Below are 22,672 nucleotides of genomic sequence, written 5' to 3' on the forward strand. Positions count from 1 at the left end.
AAAATTAGACTATCAGTTATTATTCTCCAAGGCAATGTGTACAGTGACAATAAATGTAACACAAGAATTTATTGGAGTGTGCATCACAGGCGAGGTTTTTCAAATGCTGCCAATATGATAGCACATTGACTATTGAAAACAAGGGAGTTTACTTTTTTTTTTTCCAATTCCCCATTTCTATGGATTAGGAATCTTCTGGAACAAAGAAGTGTTCAGGGAGATAAGGATTCTAATTTAAGTCTAGTTTGTAGGTCCTGCTTGACCTAATCTAGGCTTAGAAGGTAAGCAGCCAGGATCCCATATTCTTTTGTTTTCTTTTGTATTGTGTTTTTATTGCTTGTTATATGGTGAGCTGCCCAGTGTCAGGTGTCTAAACTGAAATCCATCCATCCACCATCCATCCCAGGGCTCTAAACCAGTCTGGAAAGTTTAAAATTAATCCCAGAAGAAGGCTATTATTATCAAGAATGGTGCACTAATGTATTAATGAAGACATCAGGAGTAGGGTTTGACCTGACAGAGGATTAAAAAAAAAACTTTCCTAATTTAAACCTCTTACAATGTGAAGGATTTCAACACTCACTATACATTTTATTATTTATTATGGCCATGTGTTTATTGGCCATAATAAATGAGTCTGATATGAGTTTAAGTATTTATTTTATTGGATTTAGAGGCTGCCCTACTCCCAAATTACTCAAAAGTAATAAATAAGAAGATGAAAGAAAAAAGACATGTACATCAGAAAAAACAAACAAACCCACCCCACTCCACCCCAAAAAACCCTAATGGAGGCTTGGCAGCCACTCTAACCCCAGCCCTAGGAGCAAAAGCATATTTTTAAAGATTTTAAAGAACTGTTGAATGGTGGGGACCATGCAAAGCTCTAGGGGGATGCTGTTCTAGAGGGCAAAAGAGAAAGTATACTTCCTAGGTCCTGAGAGATGATATTGCTTAATTAAAGGAACCTAAAACACCTACTCTGCCTGATCTTACTGGTCGGCATAAATGATTGGAAATAGGCAGTGCCTCAAATGGTCCCATGTCATGAAGAGCTTTATAAGTGGTAACTAGCATCCTGAGATGCATCAGGAAGCTAACTGGCAACCAGCGCAGCTCTCAAAACTCAACTATGGATGTAAGTTGGGGCATCTGTCACTGTCCATACCATTGCATTCTGGAACAGCTCTAGCTTCTGAGTGGTCTTCAAGAGCAGCTCCATGAAGAACACATTGCAGTAGTCTATAAACAGTTGAATTGTGTTCATAACTCACCAGTAATGAATATTATTTCTTAGGTTAAAATATATATCAGGATGACAGCCTGCTCTACTTGCCCAAGATGATTAGGCAGAATAATGCTTCCTGTTGCTCATTTTCCCAGTCTTAGATTCACTTTGTCCTGTTTCCTCATCAGTTTGACATAAAAAAAAAAAAACCATGAACATCCATGTGTTCATATTTATATGTACTCATATATACATCTTTGTATATAACTGTGCTCCATACATCTTGGTACACAAACTGTGTTTGTACATTGTTTTCATTATTAAAATTTTACACACTTCCTGCCAAAATGTGCATTTTTGTACTTGCCATAACCAATCAGTTAAAGATCAGTGTGTTTAAAAAAACATGAAGTCTTTGCTACTTTTTTTCATACAAACATAAAATATAATTTTTATGTCTGTTGACTAGACATGTCAGTTATATGACTCATGCTTTTAAGGGTGATGTGGCATGATTATAGTCTACAGGTTGCAGTGGAAAAGTTAGCAAATTCTATTTAATTAAAATGAGTTTACTTTCAGATTGATCGTGTCTTGCATCACAGATCCTTTCTCCCTAGTTATGCAGATGGATGCTGTTTTGCTGTCTACTATTGCAGCTGTTCCAAAGAGGTGTAAAGGGGGATTTTAATTCTCCAACATCTCCTGGGAGACAAACTCTCCCATATGTGGACATTTCATGACATTCAAATTCATGAAAAGAAGTTGAAACAAAGATATCAGCTACCCTTGACTTGACAGGGTACTCAGCCAGACTTGACAATAAATCACAGATTTGCTAACGCTTCACAGCAAGTGACTCCTCAGCTAGACTTAACTGAAGACTTACAAACATTGCTTTGCTACATTAGAATCTTTATTTTAGGCAAGAATGACACTGTACACAACAGTTGATTGCCTGTGACCAATGAGACTAAGTGACTTTTACAGCCTTGGGGCGTCTTCCTCTCACCTTTCAAATTAATGGATATGTGGTGTGGACTTTGTGATCTAAAGCCAATGATTTTGTGACCTAAAGCATGAGGAGGAGAGAGTAAAAATATGCAAGATGAGGGGTATGGCAACATTGCCACATACAATTACCAGACATACAAAAGGGGTGGGACTTGGATTTGATTTACTCATTGTCTTGCAGATTTTAACACACACGTACACACATACTGTGGAGACTGCTGCAAAGAGCTGAGCAGCTGTTATATTCTTACATAATAGCCATCTCTGGCCTGGTAACTGCTGATTTCCACCTCAGCCTTGACAGTCGTGACCCTAAACAATATGGAAGACTTGGCAAATAAACAAAAATAATAGAAACTTTTTTGGGGAAAAATGTCCATACAATGTTCAGCTCTGAGTGAAACAGCATGCATTTGCCTCAACAAGAAAAGGAGTTATTGGTTGCCTTCAAGGCATTATTGCTTCTTTTTTTTTTACCCTTATTCCACCATTTCCAATGGTCCAAAGAGGTTTCTGAGTATTTGTAGAAGCTTCTTATGATACCTGCAACAGCTGCCTGCAATCACTGAAAGACCTCTCCTATAATCATTCCATTCAGACTCTTGTTAATGTGAAGAACCGATTTGAGGGTCTGCTGGAATTCCTGATATTAGAGGAAACTAAAGTTGAATGCAGCTGAATGCATATCTCAGGAAAGCAGATCTTCATAAAACTTAAGCAATAATTACCATTCCATGGCAGAGGAAACTAATGGGAAAGGAAACCAAGCTGGGTGGGAGATGCTTACAGTCAAATTGCCAAATCCAGTGAGGAGAGAAATGGGAGAGAGCAGAAGAAGCCAACATGGCTATACAAAAAAGCTTAGGAAAGCTCTGAAAGCAAAATAAAAGAAATTAAGTCAAAACAAAACAAAAGGACACCTACCAGCTTCAGTTAAAAAACCTTCAGAGAAGAGGAGTCCATCACCTCCCAGGCAGGCTGTTCCATTGCTGAACAGTTCTTGCCGTTAAGATTTTTTTTTTCCTGGAAAGTGTGACAGTCATCAAGGAAGAGGACATAAAGTGGAGCCAGAACAGCTAGTGTGCTCTTTCTTTTCTTTTCCTTTTATTCTGAACATACCTGAAGGAGGACTCCTTGTTCTTGGCATCCTTTATTCACAGCAGCTCATTCTGAACTTTAGCTTTCTGATACTGCTGATAGTGTGACACCTTTGCCCATGAAGATAAATATACATTTGGCTCAAAAGTGTCAAAGTACCCTTCTCTATATTTTCAGCTGTTTCAGCAATGTTTCTTACATTTATAAGATTTCATTTAGATTGCAGTTTCCTTTCACATTTCCCCTGAGAAATCAGTGTTATTTTCCCAATGGCTTCTTTAGAATCTACTCTGTGTGTATGTGTGTGTGTTGTGTGTGCATTTATCAACCTAAATTACTCATTAGAAATGTATACTGCAAAGTATAAGAGTTTATTGATGGAAAAAAAGCTGAGAAACATTTGGCCTATGTTCTAGAGAGAGATCAGAGAGGGGGAAAAATATCTTCATTCCAGTCTCAGAATCAGTTCTAAAGTTGTAATATAACTTATCTGTGCCATAGATACACATTTAGAGCTGTCTTTTTAATTTTTCTATGAGTACGAATTCTCAGTTTTTCGGCCATTATATACAGGACAAATGAAGGAATTGGAATGGATTACATCCCACTTCCAGAAGGGTTTCTTGGTTACTATTGAAATGATGATATCACTTTATGTTATAGCACAAAAGCAATATGAAGTTATCAACTGGGACTAGCACTTTTTGTTTATGAAGAACATTTATGCAAGAATTTGCTGCACATAAAAATGTTCATAAAGAACTTTGAAAATTGCTGAAGGATGTTTTTCATGTGCTGAGTGAACACTCTTTCTCTTCTGTTACCTTTTGGCACTGTGACTGAAGGACCATTTGAGGGACACTTATATTAAATTAACATTTGCCCACGTAGTACCATTTTGCCTTTTCTGCCTGTCTCCATTAATCTGTGTGTCGACACTTAATTTAGAATTTGCAGGTCAGATACCAAAGAAAGAGAACACCAAAGGAGACAGCAGGCTGGTGGTAAATCTTAAGAAAGGTTTACTAAGAAATGCTCCCAAATACTTACAGTGCCAGGAGGATACGACCCCAAACAGCCGGGTGAGCCAAATGGCGGGGAAGGTTCAGGTTCTGGAACTTGACTCACAAGGAAGCTGGGAAAAAGGGGTAGATCTTATAACCCTTTTTCCCCACTCCCCCACCCTTTGGAATCCTCACCTGGGTCCTGGGATAACTAGCAAGGGGAAATTAGTATTTGCATTTACATACATTGACGAGGAAGAGGTTACAAGAAAGTAAGCAAGTACACAATGGAGGAATACACATTAAAGGGAATGCCTTAGAGTACACAAGGGGGAACACCCAGTGAAAGGAATGCCTTGGCGCCAGCTGCCTGCTTAGCATGCTGGCGGCTGCAAGCCCAGAGCCACCTAAGAAAGCCTTCAGTTTCAGAGAGCAGCACAAGCTGGCCAAGGGTGCTAATTAACCTGTGGCTAGCACCTTCAGGGAAGTGCTTTGCTGAAGAACAGCTCAGGAAGAGACAGCCTGTTTAAGCAATCTTTCCCTTCTGCAAGGGGGGCAAATTCAGGAAGGTGAAAAGGGAAAAGGTGAAAAATACAAAAAATACAAGTTAGGCAGTTGACACAGGACAGTGCCAAAGTGGCTCTGAAGACATATGGTTTGGGATGAATAGACCCAAGAAGCTCCCATTTCACATTTGCCTGGCTATGAGGACTAGCAATTTTTATGTAGAGTTTTTTATTACTTCAGCAACACCAACACTGTTAAGATGGGTTTTAATGTTTAAAATGCACAAGGCAACTGAAGGTCTCTTTCATTTTTCTCTCATTTTTAAAAAGCCTAACAAGCAGCAGTGGTGGGGTCTTTGTGAGCTTAAGGCTTCATCTCCAGCATCTCCTGGAATGGCTGTATAACTGCACAAAAGTTTTTTTAAAAAAAATATTTTTCAAAGTCCCCCCTGCTAGCTCACATATTTTGGAAAATGTTTATCATCTGTCCACAACCTGCATCCCTGTCTCCCCACCACTGGCTGGGCATTATTCCTGTGATCCTTTGTTTCACGATAGATCAGTTGAGAGTAAAACATTCCAGTTTCCTTCTTGCAAGATCTGTGATAAATACATTGTAATACTTAGTCTTGACACATTGAACATGTGACATTATATGGGGCATTCTGCATATAGTGAACCTCCTTTACATGGACAGTAGCTCCCTACACATAGGAACCTGCAGAAAACCACTGATATATCTGATCATCAAAACATTAGTCTCTGCTTTATGGTTGGCCTGTTGTTGATAAGTATATATCAACAAAACTATGGGCTGATCCATGAAGTCACAAAGAGTTGGAAGCAACTGAACGAATAAACAACAAACAAAAGTGTTGTGTAGATTTCCTTCCTCCTTGAGAAAGAGGCATTGCTTGTGTCTGCCTGTTTCACAAAAGTGGAGAAAGATGTGCTTATCTTACTAAGTTTATGAAGTAGCTGATAGTCTCTTTTCTCTCTCTAAAAGGTAAAGGTAAAGGTTTCCCTTGACGTAAAGTCCAGTCGTGTCCGACTCTAGGGGGCGGTGCTCATCTCCGTTTCAAAGCCTTGGAGCCGGCGTTGTCCATAGGACACTTCCGGGTCATGTGGCCAGCATGACTCACGGAACGCCGTTACCTTCCCGCCGAAGCGGTACCAATTAATCTACTCACATTTGCATGTTTTCGAACTGCTTGGTGTGCAGAAGCTGGGACGAGCAACGGGAGCTCACCCCACCGCGCGGTTTCGAACCGCCGACCTTCCGATCGACAGCTCAGCGGTTTAACCCGCAGCGCCACCGCGTCTCTCTCTACCACACTGATAATAATAATAATTTTAAAAAGCACCATGCCCACCCCCATTTGCAGTGGCACAGTGCTCTCCTCCAACAAGATTAATTCAGCAGTATTTTCTGAAAAAGCCATGAGACCACACAGTCTTAGGTGGTCATGAAGTACTGAAGAAAATGAAGCTGAACAGTGTTACATAAAACCCTCTAGAATATGCATACAGTTATCTACCAGATAATAAATTGTAGTCTAAGTCATACATTATACTATTGAATGATTCTCAAATAGAGCTTGTTCCATGATGGAGTTCTTCTGCTGAAACTAAACAGGTACTCCCTTGAGTATTGTTTGGGTACACCCAGAAGAGTAACTTCAAGTGAAACTTTATTTGTGTATTTTAGGAATCAAGTATTTTTCCTTTGCTGCTGTTAAACAGTATGTCTTCTAAAATGTCATCCAGGTGATAGTCCTATAAGTGAATGAAAAAGGAAATGTGAATGAAATTGGGTGTTGACATATTTTTATTTGATACAGGTAACAAGACATTTTGTTACAAATAGAGTTTGTGACCATCTGACATTCCCAGAAAGATAATTCTCTGATCACTGTTAGGCAATGAAAATGCAACCAAGACAGAATGCAAAATGTTAGGGATTTTTTTCTTTCCTAAATGAGTACTGCTGAAAGAGGTTGGTTTAATTTTTGAGAATTTTCATATCATTCACTGAGACTAGAGTATTTTTGATGTATAAGACCCCAGGAATTACTTTGAAATGTGAAAAATAGTAACATACTGCTACAGACAAAAGATGAAACTAAAGGATATTTATCTTTCCAAAACAGACATCATATTAAGCATGATCTCATCAGTGAAATGGATGGGGCACTCTTACCCTCTGACTTCCCCTTGTTGGCTAATCACTGGATGTTTTCCTTCTTCCTGAGCTAAGCTTTTAGCAATGTGCCAGGCTATAATCTATACAGAATTACCTGATAATAAGTTGAACAGAACTTAATGGGACTTCAGAGTAGGCAGGTATAGGGTTGTACTCTTCATGCACTTAAGTCAACATCAATTTTCTGCTTCATTATGCTTTGTGCTGTTTACCCTTCATCAGATTCTTTCTCCTTTTAATCATGCACATTAAATACATTCAGAAGAATGCAATATATGCAGCTCATTCCTTTATGCACAACTGCCTCAGAGTTCTTTACATTTAATTTGAGGAGGACAAAATACATTTGTTCCAAAAATATTAATGCACAACAGTTTCAAGATAATCTCCATGTTTTTTTTCAAATTAAGTGAAAAGATCTATCAATAATAACATAATGTTTCAGTCCAAACACAAGTAATTTTCTTTTGTACTGTTTTGCTAGATTATTATTTATAAAGAATGATAAGTACATGATATGTGCTACGTACTGTATGCTCTCAAGGACCATCTATTTAAATGAGCAATCATCGAAGTGTATAAACAGCGAATAATAATGTATTTATGCTATGACAAAAAATAAACAGATGGAGGCATAGGGTATATTTTAATTTACGATATGTCTCAGTTGTAGTTCCAGCTTTTAGAATCTGCCATCTAGAAAAAGGCTAAACAAAAAAATAGGTGAAAATAGAAAGTGTAGCACTACAACATTAAGCAATCAGCAAATAATCAAAATAAGGGTCATTTTCATAAAACACACATAAAATTACCTGTAAAATACATCACAGATTTGTGCATAACATATTGTGATTGTGTGCTGCTGACTGCAGTAAAACTTGCTTTGGATGAAGAAACTGGTCATGATCAACTTTTTGTCTTATGTAGATATGGTCATGTCTAAGCTATTCTATTTAGTTCCTTTACTGAAGGCATGGGCTTCATTTCTGAAGAAAAGAAAAAAGAAAAAAAATCCAGACAAGCAGTTATTGTTTTTTAAGTGCTTCTTTTATTGTGTCTCTATTTTTATTTTTATGTTTTATAAGACAAGGGTCACTCTGGGCCAGGAGTTCTTCATCTTTTTTTGTGCCATGGACTCCTTCAAGAGTGTGGGGAAACCTACAGACCCCTTCTCAGGAAAAATAAAATAAAATGCATAAAATACAATGCATTGTTATAGGTTGTATTACAAAGGAAACCAACTGTGCTCAAATACAGTTATCAAAATAATATATACTATATATTATGGTAATATATGTGCTTCTTTATTAATCCATTAAATCAGTAACAAGACAAGCTAAATTTCAGTAGAGGTTAGGGAAAATAAAGTTGTATTTTTTTCCCCTACCCATGGACTCCCTGAAATCTATACATGTACCCTCAAAATGCCTGTGGACTCCAGATTAAGAACCCTTGACTTAGTCAGATGGAAAAAACATGAGTCCTGCATATAGAAATTGAGCTATATATGCTTCAAAGATAATGTGTTATCTCTCCCAAAGATTTCATCTGGGGAGCAACTTCCAACCTTCAAGGGATACTTTTTGTAGCATATAGGTAGTATCTGCCTGAAAAAAAGAGGGGATAAAAATGTTACATTCCTGCCTGAGACATCCTTGTGTGATTCAGTGAAAATATGGATTATGAAACAAACAAAACTTGGTTTCATGCATTGGGTCTGTGTGGATTAGGAAAGTCTGCTTGGAACATAGGCCTAGCATTTTCCATTTCTATCTCTACTAGGTAAGCATGCTTAGGATTAAATTGATTGAAAACATGATGAGTTCTGGTCATGCGCAATTGGGATCTTGGTACAGTGGTCTCATGTAGTTATTCAAATATAGGTGGCGTGTTTTCAGTGAAGGACCTTCAGGCTCTGAATTAATTCTGCTAACCTCTTGAATCCATGGGTTCTCTTTAACAGGAAAAAATATAGGAAGGATGTTCATTCAATTGCCACTGGCAAAAAGCCTTGTCCTACTATATGTTCTCCAGCTCTTTATGTTTTCTGCCTCATCCCAATGTTTCTGTTAAGAACTGGCAGACTGGGTTAACTGAAGATCATATACTTTTGCAAGAGTAATAAGAAATAAAGAAGCCATTATTTGATGCTGATCTGTAGCATCTGGAACTGAAAAATGCATTAATCTAGAATATTGAGGACTCTTTTTTAACTGTCATGACTGATGATTATTCATTTACAGTATCTCAATGAATAATAAATATTTAAAATAAAACATTCTTTTTTAAGATGCAGCAAGGAACACAGTGAAATGATGGGAAATATGACTAAAATAGTGGCTTGGGTGCCCTAATTAAGGTTCTTCAGCAGAAGTTAGGATAATCTGTTCACCCAAAAAGTCTTTCGCAAAAGGAAATTCTTATATTCTCTTGAATTTCTTGTTCTTCAAGACAAGTGCAAAGAGCTTTGCATATTCAAAAAAAAAAAAAAATGAATAACTTGAAAGAAAATGTTTCTGAAATTTCCCATATCCCAGAAAGAAATATTTATTTCTATCAACATTAATATCTGGTCCTGTTCTGCACAACTCCAGGAAAAACTGGATTGAGAGCTTTTTTGCTTGCATGACACATCCAAACACATATTGGAAAGAAAAGTGAAAAGGCGTTTGTTATACTTCAGAGATAAAAATACATTAGAGATATGTGATGACCTCTCTCTAGTATTTTAAAAGCCTAAAGCACAATTTCCATCTTTAATACATTGATGGGATACAATAAGAGCCTTTGCCCGTTTTCTAACAAATAGTTTTCTCTCTACTTGCTTTTAAGGTCCATTTTGCAAAGAGCACGTGAAACCGTGTAGTTCTCAGCCATGTCAGAATGAAGCTGGATGTCACAATAATCTTTCTGGGTACAGTTGTGACTGTCTTCCTGGATTCCTTGGGCCTGATTGTGAAACTGATATCAACGAATGCTTTTCTGGACCATGCCAGAATGGAGGCATATGTAACCATCTGAGACATGTAAGTATAACTTCTAAGATAATCAAACAGTGAGGGGTGGGGTGGGGGGGATATCTTTATGCAGCACTGACATTTCTCCTGAAAGATAGTAAAATGTACCTCTGCAATCTCCCTTTGCATTCCCATTCCCCTCCTTATTTGATTAAATTATCGAAACTAAATTATTATTTATTTCCTCTCCACCATAAAAGCAACCACAAATTTACCAGGCCATGGTGCTTTTTACTTTTTATTAGTTATTGATTGCTCCCTCAAATGGTTTGTTTTTTAAAGTAACAAATATAAATTGAGGAGGGGGGAAAAAATCAGGTAATAAAAGCATATTTTCAAAGCCTTTCTTTCCTTTTCTTCATCATGAGTGTGATTTGATTGAAAGTGATTTCAAAAGGTTTAAGTAATGTAAAAGTAAACATACTAAAAGTCAAATGGTAAAGTCCCAAGAACTCAAAAGAAGGGCCAGAGACTAAATTGGGCTAAAAGAAATTTGAAGAACTGCAGAGTAGAGTTCAATGTCAAACTGTACATAAATATTTTTTTTTTCTTACCTATCATCTTGAACTGAGGACTGTGTTACAAAAAGAAGAGGTACACCTCCTGACCCAGATATTAGTCTAGGAAGTATGAAGCAAAAATGGCATGAGGTTCTCACCTATTTCTAGCTCCTACACAGTTTTGCTTTTTACTAACTGTAAACTTAAGGAACAGACCTATGAACTTTTGACTCAGAACTAAATCAGATTTAGTTCCATGAAGCTTCTTCCTAGCATATCTATGTGTGGCAGTTATTTCAACAGAATTATATGCTATTTACTCAGAAATAAGTTGCATTATTTTTAGGGATTAGAGGCAAGGGTACTTTGCTTGGCTATCCCAATTTCCTAATCATGTCTGAGTGAATAATCTCTCTGTTTATGATATTAACTCTTTATTTTCCAGTTGAGTGCTTAAGACAGGGTATACCTCCTACATGATGAAACAATACAGTACAAAAGTAACATGCATGTTGCATATATAAAATCTCAAAGAAGCAGCAATCAAAATAAACTTTTTTTTTTTTTTACAAAGAGAGAATAACAGTAACAACGATGGCATGGATCAGAAACAGAACATTATGCTAGTCAAATCTTAAATGGAGCATATTGTTCCTAAGATGAAACCACAATGTAGAGCTGGGAAATGATGAAATTCAAAATGCTTACATTGCAATTTATTGGTACCACAATTTTCAAATAATCAGACAAATAATAAAATAAAAAGGTTATTCTGAGTGCCTCCCCTGAAGTATTTTATGATCCTTGGAGAAAACACAATTTAATTGCTGAAAGCAGCTGCTTGAAAAGATACAAATCATGTTTTCCTTAGGCCAGTTTATTGGATTTACAAAGGAGATTAAAATTACATCTTTAAGAGTGTATGAAGGTAGAGCAAATCCTTTGTGGCCCCTTTCCTTGTAAATTCTGAAATGAAAAGAAGAAAAATGTATTTATGGAACTTATTATTCTCTTTTTATTGAGTGAAGGAGAGGCACTTTAGCCCTCTGGAAAGTCTAGTCTGGACCTGTTTTTGCTGTTCTGTAACAGATCCATGATTGTTTTTTCTTTTCTTTTTTCTTTTCCTAAATCATTGCAGCATAGAAATTTAGCACAAGGGTGGGAAGTAGGTCCAATGATAGATATGTTTATTGGGGTTCAGTTTCCTCATTCCTGTCTTAGAAGGTGGTGGAGCCACTTTTTCTGGTGGCTGTTCAAGACACTTTTAGTGTGATATTTCTTTTAGTATCCAGTATGCTCTTTGTCCAACTTTTCAATATTCTGTGTTAAATTTTCATTTAAGAGGGATCAACGAGTGATTCATCTCATTGGCCAGGTTAGTGTCATAGATCCCATCATTCCCCACCCTACCTCAGCCATCTCCATATATTGCTGTTGCAGTTGTATATTGTCATTAAGAATCCCAAGAGCAGCAGGAAAGCCGGTCCTATTCAATCTGATTTGTTCCTCCCAAACATTTCTCCACTTCAGTCAATGAATCTTCTTTGGAATGGTGATTTGATTGAAAGTGAATCAGTCCATCAAAGCTTTAAGCAACCCTTTGAGTCCATATTGACACATTGGCATGTGATCACTTGTATTAATTCAGGCTTTTATCTGTACTAATCTGTGATTTTCTCTTACACAGAAATCCACATAAAACTTTGTATTTGTGTAAAATATGCACTTGAAAACATATTTAAAACATTTTCCATCAAAATTTGAATTTTGAAACGCATTTTAATACTGTTTTTTTCTTTTAAGTAAAGAATCAAATCAACACTGTTGAGAAATGCAAAACAGATTAATGGTCACATGTAATTAATTACTAGCCTGAGAAGTCAGTTTATTATTGGAATTTGCAAAGGCCAAATTGTTCAAGCATTTCTAGAATTAGCCCCGAAACATAAGTTGAGCTAAATGAGAGCAGAAATATGTTTCTGCATTAAAAACAAGTACAATCCTGAACTGCTGGTTTCTGTTAATGGTGTTAGACCTATTTCCAATTCATGTTGATTCCTTACAAGAATATGTTTGAGAACTGTGAAATAGCTTTCCTTTTTCTGAATGATCATGGCACCTATTTTTCCCCTTAGATAGCTTATCTAAGGAAGGAGGTTTTTCTAAGGAAGTAGATTTTTCTTGGATAGCTTATCTAAGGAAGTAGGTTATGAATAAGGTCTCTCCTAGAAATGGAATCTGTCTTTAGTATATGATATAATACATGATGGCCATTGAAGAACCATTCCTCACTTTGGACTTTTTTTTTTTTTTGTAAATTTGATTTAAGAAGTCTCTCTCTTTTGCAGGATGTGTCATGTACCTGCTTGCCAATGTTCACAGGTAAATTCTGTGAAAAGCAGGTGGAACTTTGTGAACCTTCCCCCTGCCTAAATAATGGTAATTGCATTGATGAGGTGGAGAGCTACCACTGCAGGTAACATTATTTTAAATATTTTCTAGTTTATGAAAATATATGCTTTCATTTGGATAAAAAAACCGCAGTGAAAAAAATAATGATTTCATTATTCGTGTCTGTCTTCTGATAAGTGAGGTTCTATATGAAGGCAATTTTTGTTTTCAGTGGCCAGGAGACTGAATGTGGGAGACTAGAAGTAAAGCCTGGAAGGGATTTTACACTATTTCATCATGAATTCTCTAAGATAAAATATATACTTCTCTGACTCCAGATGAAATTTAAACTAGTTGGAAAGGCAGATCTCCTGTTCAGTGCATGTGTAACATCATGTTTGGGAAAAGAAAAATGTAGATACTCATTCTTAATTCATAGACCTCTGATAATAATTCACAATGCAGGTCATCAATCTGCATATTAAAAATAGATCTTTGCTTTTCTGCAACTTCAGAAGAAGGCCAGGTACATGGATAGCTAATTCTAGTCCATTTTATATAGATTTATAGATCTTTTCCTTACACCATTAAGAAGTAAAATTTGTAGTCTTCACAGTTGCTTGACTTTTATTTGGATGCCTTAGAGACAGTTCTATCATGCATTTTTCAAGTGCAGTAAACAAACTCAACTTTTTAGAGTATCCATAAAAATAGAATATTAAAATGTGTGGTATATAAAAGGACGGCAGTCCATTGGGGTGCATGTATAATGCCCAAGCAACTTGATGGATGTGTCAGAAACATCCCCATATTCTGCAACGAATCTCAAGTTGAAAGGGAAATTGCACTTAGAGAAATATCAGTAGAGGTCCTCCTCCTCCTCCTCCACCTCCTCCTCCTCCTCCTCCTAATTAAATGAGAGAGATGTCATGAAATACCTAAACATTTTTGATGGAGTATTAACTCAAGGTGGGATTACAGAGTGTCCTAGAAAGTCTATATTCCTGTACCTGCATTTGCTGGGGAAATCCAAGTGCAGGTAGAGAAAAGAAGTTTGGAGTTGGTGAGTTACAAAATCCTTCCTCCTGCCAATAATTCTTCCCATATAAATGTATCCTGCTATTTTTTCAAGAATTGGTGGACAGCACTAGAAGAAAATATTCAAAGATATAGTTCGAAACAATGCATTTATCTCACATTTCTGATCCCATCCTTAACATATTTTCTTTAAGTGAATATTGCTTGTTTTAATGGTTTCATCATTTAAGTAATGACATTTGGAATGAGTGCTGTGAGAAAAAATTCCTTGCATTTGTTTAGAAACCAGTTCTTATTTGATCTGATGAAAAAGAATTTGCATCTGAAAGTGATTTTGGGATATGTGAAATCTGAGGATCTTATGATGCTGGTGATGATTTTGTAGGGAACCACAGAGATGACCTTGGAGAAACTATGCTGGACAATTTTTGTCCAGTCTCCCACCTCCCCTTTTTAGGGAAGGTGGTTGAGAAGGTGGTGGTGTTGCAACTCCAGAGGGTCCTGGATGAAACGGATTATCTGGACCCCTTTCAGTCAGGTTTCAGGCCAGGATATGGGACAGAAACTGCATTGGTCACACTTATGGATGATCTCTGGTGGGAGCGGGATGGAGGCAGTGCATCCATCCTTGGTCTCCTTGACCTCTCAGTGGCTTTCGATACCATCAACAATGGTATCCTTTTGGGACAGCTCAGGGAGTTGGGGGTGGGCGGCATAGTTCTGCGCTGGTTCACCTCCTTCCTCCAGGGCCGGTCCCAGTTGGTGGTGAAAGGAGAGGAGAGATCCAACCCTCGACCCCTCCATTGTGGGGTGCCGCAGGGTTCGGTTCTCTCTCCTCTCTTGTTTAACATCTACATGAAACCTCTGAGTGAGATCATTCGTCACCATGGGTTGAGGTATCATCAGTATGCTGATGATACCCAATTATACATCTCTATCCTGGGTGAGGTAAGTGATGCAGTGACTGCCCTTTGTCAGTGCCTGGGGGCTGTGGGAGTCTGGATGGGGAACAACAGGCTTCAAGTGAACCCAGGTAAGATGGAGTGGCTGTGGATTGATGGTGCTTCATCTTCCGGGAAATTGTCATCCTTAGTTCTGGATGGGGTTGCACTGCCAGTGTGTAATCTGGGGGTTCTCCTGGACTCACAACTCCTGCTTGAAGAGCAGGTGGCAGTTGTGGCCAGGAGGGCCTTTGCACAACTTCAGGTTGTGTGCCAGTTACGCCCGTTCCTGGATTGAGAAGCCCTCCGAACAGTCACTCACGCCCTGGTTATCTCCCATATAGACTACTGCAATGCGCTCTACATGAGGCTACCCTTGAAGAGTATCCGGAAGCTTCAGCTGCTCCAGAATGCAGCCGTGTGGGCTATTTTTGGTGCCCCTAGGTCGGCACATATAACACCATTGCTGCGTGAACTGCACTGGGTGCCAGTTTGCTTCCAGGTCCAATTCAAGGTGTTGGTTATTACCTTTAAAGCCCTACATGGCATAGGGCCAGGTTACCTGAGGGACCATCTCATCCCCATTACATCGGCCCGCCCCACCCGATCATCCAGAGAGGGCATGTTGTGGACCCCGTCCATAGGAGAATTTCATCTGGCGGGGTCCAGGAAGTGGGCCTTCTCTGTGGTGGCCCCGCTCTCTGGAATATCTTGCCCCCGGAGATGAGGCAGGCCCCCTCACTCCTGACCTTCTGGAAGGCCCTGACGTCCTGGTTCTGCCGTCTCACCTGGGGCAGGAAAGTGAATAACCATTCTTGGGGGTGGCTTGCACCCTAGAGTCCCTCCCACTAGCCTGTATTTTATACCTTTCTTGGATTCTATTTATTTACTGTATTTTATAATAGCTGTTTTATGAGATTTTAATGTTTATATTTTGTGCTTGATTTTATTGTAAACCGCCCAGAGTCCCTCTTTTGGGGGAGATGGGCGGTGGCTAAATTTGATCAATCAATCAATCAATAAATAAATAAACAAACAGTTACAAAAATAAACACATGCTTTAAGCCCAGAAAGTGAAGAATGAATGAATGAATGAATGAATGAATGAATATGTATGTATGTATGTATGTATGTATGTATGTATGTATGTATCAGATTGGCTCCCCCCCAAGGCAAGGCAATAGACAGTCAAACTTGTGGTGTCTTTTCCTGACCTAGACTACCTTGAATGGCTGGCAGATTTTTTGTGGATAAAAATCTCTTGCATTCCAATAGTTTGTGGGCCATCAGTTATGGGGATCATTTTTGCTGTATAGGAATGACTGGATCAGTTTCAATTGGTGAACATTGAGGAAGTGGACAATCTACTTTGTTCCAGTGCCCTGGCTTTGGACTCTGGCCAAATTTTGCTTGTAACATCTAGCTAAGAGGTTATTAGGCATACCTTAGTTGATGAGCTATGCCATACCATCATCTGTTTCAGATGCAAATCAACTCTAAGTGCTTTAAAAGCATACCATCTACCCCTACTGCCTATTTATTATCCCTGCATGCCAAGCATATTTAATTTAGCATGACTCTTGGGCACTGGTGTGCTGGAGCTTGTTTGTACCATCTTGCAAGAGCCAATTGTTAAATTTTTGAGGAATCTTGCAAGCCAGTTGAGAGCAGAGCTGAGCCCTAATGACTAGCATGCCAATCAGTTGTTCTGCAGTAGCGGCACCATGTGGCAGAAGTAATGGAGCCAGCAGAAATGGTTCTTATACATTTACCAGCCCACAACTGGTCTTGGGATTCTATGGTAGCTTTGTTAGTAAATCATTGGTCAGAGTTTACAGATAAACTCTGAGGATGCCAGACAATCAGTGTGTCCTGTCTGTGCTCCAGATTGCCAGTTACAGACTTTACTTCCCTCCAGGAACTTCTAGAACTCTGTTAAAAACATACCACCACCAAAAAGACTTCAGGTCACCTTGGCACTATTTTAATGAGTCCCGTGATGTATCTTAGCAGGACAGCAAAGCTGCATTCTAGAGCTTTTGCTTTAACTGTATGAATGAAGTTGAACTGGTGGAGGAGGGGCAGGAAGCCATTCCCAGTCTGTCCAGTGAGAAAAAAAAATGCCCACAGACAGACTGACCTCATTTGAATGCAAATTCCATATCTGGTTTTAGGAAGCTTGTAAGGAACCAGATTTTTTTTAAATAAATCTAAAACAAATCAGTGGTAATTTGCTATTGGCCTCAGTGGTTATTAGGAATACCTACTATAGCAGACGCATGATAAAACCATTGTGTGACCACAGCTCTCAGTCATAAGTGACATGGAGGGTAGGATGACTCCTTGTTTAATGGAGGCAATTATTAGACTTCCAAAGGAGCTTTGTATAGGCCAATCTCTAACTTTCCATGGTTGGGTGAAGTGACTGAGAGAGATAGAGGGAGAGAGGTGGTATTATTCAGCTACAAGCACTCCTGAAGAAAATATATTATCTCTATGTCTTCTTCTCATAAACATAGGATTCATCACGGGAGGACTGAGCTTGCTTCATGCCTATTCTAATGCCATCTCTGATAGCACAAAGATTCAGCTTCCTGTTCAGCACTGAGATAATTTGTTTTATATCTTTTGAGGATTTCTCTTCTTTGGGGGTTAAACGTTAATTTAGAACAGAAGAAAAAAATAAATCTTTCTCAGATTGAAGAAGCCTACCCATTTCTGAAAAGGATTGCTAAAGTGCTCTTGTTTCTACTTCAAGCGTTCTTAAAGAGGATTTTTAACAGCCAGGAAGTTGCTTCGGTGTCATTTATTTTTGCTTAAATATACCTTTCCAGAATTGTAATACCACTTTGCATTGCATTTCTTTCTGACTGAATCTGAAATAGACTAGGATTTAAAATAACACTTTTGAGAGGTCATTTAGAACTCTGTTCAGATTAAGGTCAATTTCTGGTCTCCTCCCACTCAATTCATTTGTTTTTCCTTCAAAGTGTATTAAAGTATATAACAGATATTTACCAATTGTAAGAATGCTTACACTGTAATTCTCATTTGACTTCCTGCACAGATTTTGGGATTCTACATTACCATATCTAATTTCCAGAAGCACCAGTGCATTACCAACTTATCACTCTTCCACTTACAATTTCAGAAGAATATGTGATAACATCTCCACCCACTGACTGCACTCTTTTCCGCATCCTACATGCATTTATTTACCTTCTTACTAAAATGTATATGCTGCCTGGGCCCAGAGAGTCTAGCCAACAAGAAGATAAAATTAGTAAAATTATGTTACATTGTAAAAATGAAAACAGAAATAACAAAAAATAATACATCCACTAAGCACTGAAATGCTTCACATTGCAAAACAATCAGTTTCCAAACATATGCTGCTAAAAAACCCTCAGAACTTAGTGGTTTTACAGAATGTTAGAAGTTATGAGGCTCCATAGAATTTAGCATGTAGAATAACATGTAAAAGTCTGGGGCAGCCACACAAAAGGCCTAATTCTGAGCAACCCACCCCCCCCCCCAAAAAAAAAAAAAAAGAGAGAAAAAGAAATAATGAGAAGAAGAAATCAGAGCATCCTCCTCTGGGTAAGCTAACAGGATGAGTAGATTCTGTCCTGATGAGATGGTTCTGCAGAGTATCTAGATAATAAACAGCACATTTATATTAGGCTCTATAAATAATAAACCAGCACATTGATTTGTATCTGGAAGCAAACTGGGAGAGACAGCACTGGCAGTATTGTTGTTGCATTGCTAGGGTAGCTTGCACTCACCAGCATATGGGTTGCTACATTGTGCACCAGCTTAAACTTTCAATTAGTCTTCAAGGGCAACCCCAGTCACAGTTCACTGCAGTAATCAAAATTTGAAATAATAAGGGCATGGATGGCTGTTGTTAAGTTTTCTTACTTTAAAAGGAGCTGAGCTGAAGCTGAGCAAAGACCATCCTGGCCATGGATTCCACCCGCTGCACTCACAGGAACTATGAGTGCAGGAAGACTCCAAAGTTGTGCCCTTGCTCATTGCAGGGGATTGTGACCCTATACAGAGTTAGGGTAGATACAACTAATGAACCCAAGGATTTTTATATAAACAGGCAATCTGTTTTTCTGAGGTTCTCAATTTCAGTCAGTTTAACTCCTATCCATATTCTTACATCTTCCAGACATTAAGTCAGAAAATCCACTACATCTTCTGCCTGGCCTAGGTGGAGTGATAGACTGAGTATCATCAGCATATTGATGACCAAATCAACTGCATATTGATGACCTCTCCCAGAAGTTTCATTTTTATGTTAAATAATATGGAGAACTTCAGGCACTGTGTATCTCACAAAGGAATAAGTGATGCTTCTCCAGGGTATGACCAAACCTAGGCTTGTACTTGGATCCAGTTGTATTCACTTTTTTTTTTGTACTGTCCCATTGCCAATCTAGGCATCATTTCTTCCATTTCATCTCCGAAGCTCCTCCAGACTCACCCATTTGATTCCAGTTATCTAGCTTTATCTGTAGTCGATTACCTGTCTGAAAATATTTTCTTGCCTCTAACCATCTGCCTCTTAACCTACTGGTTCCTTTTACTTGGAAACAATTGTTTTCTATTCTAAACATATAACCAAAAGATTCAATTTAATTTTTCTTACTTCAGCTGTGATATGTGACTACCCTGTGTCCTAATTTCACCCTTTTCAGTCTTTTTATCCTGTACAGACTTGATTTAAGAATCTAATATAACACTTCCTTCCAGCAAATGTCAAGTTCTACAGGGACATGCAGGTAGCCAGGGGTTAGCAATATCTATCACAATGAATTAGAACAATTCTTCATTCCTTTTTGATTCCCATGTTTTCTAGAGCACCAAAATATCGTAAAGAGACTTTAAGAATATGTGATAAATGCTTTAAACCCTTATGGCTTGCCATTTTTTCCTTATTGCTCTTGTTCCATTTGAGGAAAGAAATTAAGAGAATTTACTTAGAACTTTATTTTAATAGAGAAAATAATTTTTGAGACATTCTTATGGGTTCCAGAAGTATTGATCATTGCACCTTTTATCCTGTTGACCAGTAGAGATAATAGGAATAGAGATAGCAAGAAGAAACTCCCAATTTGTCTCTGCTATGCTTTCCTTTGATGGGAAGGCTGATACTCTTAGACTTACCTCATGCAATTAGGTTCCTGATCATATGGAAAATAGTGTGAAAATAGTTGGATATAAAAAAGCTTCCCTATTGTAGACATTAATGCTGGATATGCAGTTACCAAAGACAAAGATGAAATAATTACTGTTGCTGTATGATCATACTGTATGCATCTGTGGATATAAATTGTGAAAAAGACATTAGTACCATAAAATAACATGATTCCAGATCATCTCAAAGGATCATCCATTGATTGGAACTCCTTTGCTTTCAGGAATCTGAACCACCAAAAGGAACTAGATAAGAGAGAATCTCTTTTTATCAGGATATTGAGATTTGTATACCAGTCCAATAATGCTTTGCATGTGAGTTCCACTGAAGGAGCAGCCCCCAGAGGACTTTTCAAGAAGAATTTGGGATTGGAAATGGTACTATGTCTCCATTGAGGAGCTGGGGAATCTTGGAGCTAGAAGATTTAGTGAACACAGATTGGAGATGAGAGAAGCTGGCAAGAAATTCTTTATGTATATTTAAAAGGAATATGCATACATCTTCAGGCTTTTGTGAGAGTCTCCTTTTTTTTTATAATTCACTTTTGCAACATCGTTTTGCAAGGTGGACATTTGTTCAGAATTTGGGTGATGTTTATTTACATATTTGATTTAACCATATCTCCCAATCCTCCCTTTTCAAAACCAAATCCTTGGAGTGATCTTGGTATTTATTGGAACTATTTATTAGGTCCTGATTTCCACTGAAAATGGAAGGATTCTTGAAACTGACAGAGCTAGTAAAACAGGAGGGCATCACCATTTTAACATTGAATCATAATAAGAGAATAGAACTGATGCTGCAGTGAAAATTGTCAGCTCATGTTCATAAATGGATGTTGCTCATGAGCTACTGTAGATAAGAAATATTTTCCTCTTAAAAGAAAATCTATAATTATAATTAAGGAAATAGAATAATGGTCATATCATTATCCACTCACCATTGCTTCCTCAAGTCAGTGTCTGTCAGTTATTGACAACTGTTAGCATACCAATTATATTGCGATCATTAGCTAAGTGTCCTAAATCTCATTTGTCATTACCTTCCTCCATTTCTCAGTAATAGAGCCATCTATTCTAATAGCTTCCCCAAGGTGCTGTACAGTTTATTATTATCTATTTAGCTCAAGGTTGATGATATGCGTGCGTGTGTGTATGTGTGTGTATGAGTTCCAGAAGGTTGTATTTAACACCAACATAAAGGCATTTAATCAATAAAAGAGGGGAATTTTTTTAAGTCTACCAAAATGTGCCTCACCTGGCTAAATTATTAGCAGTAGGTGGCCTGAATTTGTTATTGTTCTGATTAAATCCTGCCCAAATAACAGGGAATGCACTATTGAAATATGTTATTTGGTGGAACCATGGAATTAATGAAATAGAATTAGCATTTCAGAATTCAAGCATTCTCAAATCTGTTGGTGTGTTTACAGTTGCATGCCAGGATACACTGGAAGAAACTGTGAAGAAGTAATTGACTACGGCAGGTTGCTCAGCATCAGCTGTCTGAATGAAGGATTGTGCCTCAATATAATTGGAGGATTCAGTGTAAGTAATTTAATATGGTAAATAAATTCTGAGGTTTGAAAAATAGGAAAACTTCAACCACAGTCTGAGAAATGTATTTTCTGCTGGAGAATCAAAAAAGAACACATTTATGTACTTGTTATATACTTCACTCAATAACACAAGAAGCATTCACTCTGGTAATATGGATTTTTATTTGTTGACTGTTGGGACTTTCTTTTAAAAAAATTAGATAACAGTTGTACCCTTGAAAGAATATGTGGCTAATTTGTGGAGCCATGTACCACTTAGATAAAACATTGACATCACAATATTAATTCTGTCTAAAAGGTGGGAGGGGGGACTTTTGTGAACAGGTCTTGGCATGTTTAACCAAAGTTTAGTCAGCAACTTAGTCAAGCACTTAATCCAACAAATTATAGGGAATAAATCATATTTCATATTTCATGACCACACATCAGTAAAAGATTGAGTTATGTTGCTTTGCATTTCTGTCTGGAATGCATGGGAATTAAAAATAAGTGAGAGCAAGGGTTGATTGCAGGAATAGCTCTTGAAAGGTTAAAATTGATTCATTGTGAATTTGGCCTGTGCTCTGTAAGAACTAAGTCCTGTCCAAGTGGTCTGGAGGAAAACTTGTTTCCAAAAGGTTGAATATAGATTTAGTAGATGTATTAAAATGAATACTTTGTTTAGTAATTAATAGGTTGTCCTACTGCATAGGCATACACAGGTACATGTGATTAAAAAAAAAAGATGATAGCATTTCTGTATTAATATCATGACAGACAGCAAATTTGGTATAGTGGTTCAGGCACCAGGGTAGAAATCAGGAGACCACGAGTTCTAGTCCTGCCTTAGGCATGAAGCCAACTGGGTGACCTTGGGCCAGTCACTCTCTCTCAGCCCTAGGAAGGAGGCAAGGACAAGCCACTTCTGAAAATATTGCCTAAAAAAAGTGCAGGGATTTGTCCAGGCAGTTGCCAGGGGTCAACAC

This window comes from Candoia aspera, chromosome 1, assembly GCF_035149785.1.
Source record: "Candoia aspera isolate rCanAsp1 chromosome 1, rCanAsp1.hap2, whole genome shotgun sequence".
Lineage (NCBI taxonomy): Eukaryota > Metazoa > Chordata > Lepidosauria > Squamata > Boidae > Candoia > Candoia aspera.